The sequence below is a fragment of the Triticum aestivum genome, chromosome 2A (assembly GCF_018294505.1).
Source record: "Triticum aestivum cultivar Chinese Spring chromosome 2A, IWGSC CS RefSeq v2.1, whole genome shotgun sequence".
NCBI lineage: Eukaryota > Viridiplantae > Streptophyta > Magnoliopsida > Poales > Poaceae > Triticum > Triticum aestivum.
In genome coordinates this window covers 764,563,148-764,570,042 of record NC_057797.1, presented here as the reverse complement: position 1 = coordinate 764,570,042, position 6,895 = coordinate 764,563,148, and the positions used below count along the sequence as shown (strand labels likewise).

General features: G+C 46.8%; 1 long non-coding RNA gene across 1 annotated transcript; it reads right to left on the bottom strand.

Moving 5' to 3' along the window:
* Positions 1–538: 538 nt before the first annotated feature.
* Positions 539–2,206, bottom strand: LOC123186564 (uncharacterized). The gene is made up of 3 exons (XR_006493662.1): positions 2,080–2,206; positions 745–909; positions 539–643 (listed from the first exon to the last, which is right to left on the bottom strand). It is a non-coding gene; the product is annotated as an uncharacterized lncRNA (long non-coding RNA).
* Between the last annotated feature and the right edge of the window lie 4,689 nt (positions 2,207–6,895).

The window sequence follows — 6,895 nt, the reverse complement described above, 5'->3', positions numbered from 1 at the left end:
CGAAAGCGGCGGCGGCTAGGGTTTGGATCGTGAGTAGGCTGATACCATGTAGAAGGGAGAGAGGGATTGGCGGAATATGATGAGTGTATTATTGAGCCTCGAGGGCGAGTATATATTGAGTACAAGACTTGGAGGGCAAGACGCCTCTCTTAGAGATAAGGTAGGAATCCTAAACTACCAAATACATGTAACCCAAATATATCTCTAACATACAGCTTCCTGTGGTGAATAAAATAATTGCAACAGTCATGTGGCTACACATCTAAGTGTACAGCAGCAAGTAACTAGTACTATAATGACCACCCTGGTGTAAATCATAGATGGGCAAAATTTATCCAACTTTGACTAGTTATAAATCTATATTAACCATTTGAAAAATGATCACAAAACTTTTCTTCTACGATATTATTAGAGTAAAGGAACCATACCCATAGTTTCCTACACAGAGATACGCTTTGTAATACAAAAACAAATTGCATGGGTGAGGGGCCAAGAGAGCTACCTATGCATGCCGCATGGTGGAAAACTGTGCGTCCTTTAGCATCTGACTTTGTTAGATCACCGCCATGATCAAGCAAATACTTCACAGTGGAAACATCGCCAGACTGAGCAGATGACATAAAGGGTGTCACACTTGCAAAGTCTGCAATCAAAAAGCACAACAACGCAATTCAGACATCTCATGGTGCGAAACATAGACATGACAGGTGCCAATTTCCAGAAAAAGAAGAGTTAGAGAAAGACCTCCTACTCCAGGAGCAGGAGCATTCACATCTCCCCCGAGTTCCTCCACCAAGTATTTGCAAACCTCAAGATGCCCTCCGACGGCTGCGATGTGCAGCACACCAATGCCACCACCCATGTCGAAAGAGAAGATCACCCTTGGGTCGTCGAGACTCTTTACAGTACCTTTCACCCAAAGTAAACACCCAAGCATCAATACACTGATGAATCAAACTGCGAAATCATAGCTAGCTAGACAACCAAAAGAGAAGAAGCCCACATGTGTTGCATATATGGACAAGAACCTCACTAAGTCAAGCAGGGATGCAATCATGGAAACTGGTGAGCTTTAGGGTACCCTTCATCCCTCCTTAGTTCAATCAAATGAACTATATTTATGGTTTCAGGAATTCAGTTCACTTGATTGAACTAAAGAGGATTGGAGGGTACCCAAAAGGTTTCCCATTTGCACTCCTAAAGTAAAGGGACTTGTTCACGCCTTGGACACAGAGTCAATCAGTGCATAAACTTGACAAAAGAAATAGTGGTGTGATCGTGTAAAGCCATCCCCGTGCAAGGACAGTTTCCCAGTAATCGCATCGCATACTATCCCTTTAAACAGTCCACAGTCGCACAACTTCGTTTTTCATAATTCAGAGAACAATTACATTACAGTATGAACCTAATTTTAGTATTTTACACTTGATTGCCTACTACACGAAAGCTGGCACCAAAATCAACAAGATACTCTACATACAGCGCAATAATAAGAAACCCACCATCACACTAGTCAACTCCACACAAAAAAGTGCAGAAAGAAAATCATGCTAACAGGGGACCCTTCCTAGCATCCTGCAAATATAACCATGGCACTGGTCTACATTTTTACACTTAATTGACTAGAATGCGAAAGCTGACACCGAATTAACAGGACAACCATGGCACTGGTCTACATTTTACACTTAATTGACTAGAATGCGAAAGCTGACACCGAATTAACAGGACAACCATGGCACTGGTCTACATATACAGCATACAATAAGAATAAGATGGCACACCATCATACTGCTCCACCCAAGTGCAGAAAGGAAATTATGCAAACAAGGGAGATCCTTTCCTGCAAACATAACCCGGATCGGTGCGGCAACGGAACAATGCGGCAGTCGCATCATCTCATATACTGTAACAGCATAATCTAATCCAGCAGCCGGAGACTCGACGACTGCCACGTACGGCGGCCAAAGTCTGAACCCTAGCCCCAACCCAGCAAATCGCGGCCTCGATCGCAAGGCGGGGAGAAGGTCGGGAACACGGGGGCGGACTGCGGAAGGAGAGGGGAGGGGAGGAGAGGCCAACCTCTGAGGCACCAGAGGTCGCCGTCGAAGGCCGCTTTGATGGCGGCGTCCTGACCTGCGCAAACAGAGGACGATTCGCCCTTACTTAGAGAGAGACAGAGACTGCAGAGACGGAGAAGGAGAAGGAGAGAGGAGGGAGGAGGGGGACTGGGGACTGGGGAGGACGCCTCGCCGTACACGTGCCGGCGCCGGAGCTCGGGGCGTAGACGAACGGCGGCGCCATGGGCCGGCGGGGGTCACCCTCGCAATCGCAGGGGAGGCTTCCGGAGGAAGATGACAGTGGGGTTTTGCCGTTTTGGCCAGCCTCCCTCGCTCTCTTTGGGTTTGGCTCTGGCTCTGGTCGATTTGGGGCATGGAGCTGGACTCGGCCAAAATCACTATTCTAACCTTGTCAGAAATCTTCAGCACAAAATAACCTCTCCCAGAAACTATTTCACACGTCATGAGGGCAGCATATTGCGCCTTAAACTTCTCCTCCCTGTTGATGATCGCTGCTTCCTCCTTTGCGTCCATCGTGTGCCTGCGGCCCTTCCTCTTGGCCGACTCCAAGGCCGGCGTCAACTGCTTCTTCTTCTTGGGCGGCACCGTAGTCTTGCGGGGGGCGCGGGGCTTGCCTTTGTCAGAGGGGCGGGGGTGAGGCCGGACGAGACGAGGGAGGCGAGGCCGCCGGCGGCATCGAGGTCGTCGTCCATGGCTCGCGGCCGGGAGCGCGAGCGGGCGGGAGGTTTTGGAGAATTGGAGGTTGTTCGCTTTGCCACCGACTAGCGGGCCAGGGGAAAGAGTAGGCGCGCGCCACACGCGTTCGCTTCGTGTCCTCGCCGACGCAAATAAGACTCAAAATCAGATCGGGAATGAGTCAATAGGCGGACGAAAAGCGGACGCGCGTTCATTTGGATCGGCATGTTTTCTGTCTACGGCAACCAAAACGGAAACGCGCGAAAGGGTCGATCACATGCATGTTGCATGCAGGTAGGCGTCGTTTTCTCTGTGAAATCAGCATAGAGCGACATCATTTGTTCTCTAGCACATGTTTATATATGCATCGAAATCAAAACTCAAAAGTATGGTCACCACTACGATTGGTGTGGCTGGCAGCTGACCACTACGTATAACATGCATGCATCAATCGAAGAAGAGTCAAACTGTTTCATGCATTGCCGGCGAGGTAACATGCATGCATGCTGGATGCGAGTTGTAGCAATGGACCAGGAGTGCAACGCCCAAGACTTTGGCGTTTTCACGTCCAACGGCAACGCCATCAGGTATGGCGTTTCTACCAACGCGGCCTACTTCGGCGTTTCGACTTGCCACGTGGCCGGCTAGCAACGCTGAATAGTACGGTGGTTCTGTTTTGGACAGTAACGTCATGAGGTTTGGCGTTTTAAAAAGGGTCAAATTATAAAATAGTTTCTGGGAGAGGTCATTTTGTGCTGAAGATTTTTGACAAGGTTGGAATAGTGATTTCGGCCGCCGGACTCGGTGCACGGCGGTGGTTGAGATCACGGGAGCGCCGCCCGCTCATGGGCGTACAGGGACCTGGTTCACGGGAGCGCCCGATGGGGAGAGGAAGGGAGCGGGGACTGGGCTGCGTGTTTGTCGCTGGGGCGGTGGGGCCGACGAGTCTGTAGTCTGGACGCACGGTCGATGACATGGGTGGCCCGCAGGCGAGCTGGGGAAATACTCCCTCCGGTTCTTTTTAGTTCGCATATAAGATTTGACTGAAGTCAAGCCTTGTAAGAGCTGTTTACCTCGCATATAAGATTTGACTGAAGTTCGCATATAAGAATTTTTTCATTGAGTCTATGCTTCTATGAGCAGCTCTCACATGTTTGACGAGGTCTGCTCATAGAAACATAGTTTCAAACACAAGCGGATTTTTATAGTTAATTATATCAGATTTCCTATTTTACATCTAGATATGAAATAGTTATCTCACATCTAATTTCCTAGCCACATGATTTAGACATTAGGATTAGTATTTCTTTGTTTTTTTATTGATTGTTCTTGTTCTTGTATGCGTCACTCACGTCGGGCATCATGGCAGTAGGCCGTTGTCTATCAATTGATGTTGCTCCTCCTACGTTGCCTCCTCGTTGGCTGTTGTGGCCACAGGTAAACTTTTTTCAATCTTTTTTTTTGTTTTTCTGGTTTTTTGGTCAAATTCGTAAAAAGAAAATCATGATTTTTTTTCACCTTTTCACTTTTCCTTTTAAAATTTTCATGCTTTTTTCCCAATTAGTTGACAGTTCATCATTAAACAAGGTTTGTATTTTTTGTCTAAGTTGCAAGTCTAACCTCAACTTGCAACGGAGGTCGATCTTCTTTTGTTATAGTTGCAACCCCACTTTCGACCCGCAACTAGACTTCGGCATTTTTCATCTCAGTTGCAAGTCTATTCTCGAATTGCAACTGGGCTCGAAACTTTTTTTGTCCCAATTTTAAGTTTAGACTCAATTTATTTTTGTCCCAATTGCAAGTCCACATCGACTCACAAATGCGGCCCGATTATTTTGTCCTAGTTACAAGTCCACCGTCAACTCACAACTGGACTCGACCTTTTTTTTTCTCCGTTGATAGCCCAACCTTGATTTACAACTAGGGTCAACATTTTTTTTGAGTTGCAAGTCCACCACCGACTCGCAACTGGGCCCAATCTTTTTTGTCCCAGTTGCAAGTCCACCCTTGACTCGCAACCAGGGGTTGACCTTGTTTTGTCCCAACTGCAAGTCCACCCACGACTCGCAACTGGGTCCAATCTTTTTTGTCTCAGTTGCAAGTCCACCCTTAACTCGCAACTAGGGGTGGACCTTTTTTTGTCCCAGCTGCAAGTCCACTCTCGACTAGCAACTGGGTTTAACTTTTTTTTTCCTAGTTGCAGGTCCACCCTTCACTCGCAACTAGGGCACGGTCTTTTTTTGTCCCAGTTGCAAGTTCACCCTTGATATGCAATTGGGTCCTGATCTTTTTTTCCCAGTTGCAAGGCCAGCATTAACTCGCAACTGGGGCCCGATCTTTTTCCTAATTGTAAGCCCATCCTCAACTCGCAACCTGGGTCTGACTTTCTTTTATGTCCCAATTTTGCAAGTCCATCATCAACTCGTAACCGGGGTATGACCTTTTTTGTCCGAGTTACGACACAGTGGGCGCGTGATTTTTTTTGGCACGAAACAAATAAAAAATGCATGAACATTTTTTAATTGTCTCAATTATTTTTTGAAATGGCACAAAGAAATATTTGTGCACGTGCAAGCTAGCTACAAGCAGCCTGATCGATTCTTTGACGGGACATACTAGTACTAGTTGCTCAATCTAGCCAGGCAATCAATTTGATCGATTCTAGCCCGTAGCAGCTCACCTACACATGCGACACAGGAAATGATTGGATCGCCACAACCACAACGCGGGACTGTGGCCAACAAGCACGTCAACGAAAAATGCGTAAGAGGCTGTAATTTTGATGATCAACAAACGGGAAAAACAATGAAAAAAGTGAGGTGATGCTGACATCAATACTTAGATGTGAGATATTATGTCACATCTAGATGTTATATAGACGAACCCATATTATAATTATTTTTAATATGACTTTTTTCTAACGTACTATTTTTTGGCACGGCTCATTTCGACATAACTTACGTTTCTTACCAAAGTGTGATGACTGCTTTTAGAACCAACCCAACCACGTGACTTGTTGTAAGTTGCACTTCTTATATTCTTTCCCTTGCGCATAGTTTGCAATCATGAACCGAGGCAGCAGTCGTTGAGCCATGTGATGTATCAGCTCCGCCACACCTACTCCCTCCGTTCCGAATTACTTGTCACAGGTATGGATGTATCTAGATATATTTTAGTTCTAGATACATCCATTTCTGCGACGAGTAATTTAGAATGAAGGGAGTACAAATTAGTCATGCGTCCGCCACTGTTGGTAGCAGTTCCACCCACACGATGGTCATCATCGACAAAATGAAGGAGGAGGCTGCTCTTTGGTCCATTGCAAGCGCCAAAATTTTGAGTTTTGTAATGTCACGAGGGTGAAAAAAAATTTCATGTGCTGCAGCATGTCTAAAGCATCCTCTTCCTTAACTATCCAAAATGGAAGTCTTTTGTCTCATTAGAAAATGTGGACATTATAGTTTCATTATCAAGAAAACGGAAGCGAAAGGAGGGGGGTAGGCGCGGCGGCTAGTGGAACAAATCGAACATAGAAAAAAAATTACTTAACCGACCGGTGTGAAGAGCACTTCGGTCGTTTTGCAATTTCCAGGGAGATGAAAAGCTTCATATAGTTAGATTTCGCAAAAAAAAAGCGCTTCATATAATTAGGGGCCAATTGTATATAAAAATGCATGACACGATTTTCTCAAACATCATATAATATTTTGGAACATCTAGTGTGTAAGGTTGAGTTTTTATTTTGTGAACTGATAAGATTAAGTATCTCTACTTCTAATGGAGCAGTTGGTAGTCTCTGCCAGTCAATTTTCGTCCCATCAGAAACGGTTTTTTTCGTCCGTTTTTTTTCGCTGGTTTTTTTGGTCACCTCCCCACCCCACGCACGCACCCCAAGAAAACCAGCCCGCAAGAGGAACACCGTTCCTCTCCATCCCCTCCCCTCGCCGCCGACGTCCTCTCGATCCCATCAATCCCATCTATCGTTGCCGCCGTCCGAGGGGGAGCCGCCGTCGCCTCTACAAGGCAGGGCGGTTTGAATCCCGCAGCCGCCGAACTCCGGAAGAGGCCGCCGCCGCCTCTCCAGGGCATGGCGGTTTCAGTCCCTGCCGCCGAACTCCGGAAGACGCCGCCGCCGCCGTCGA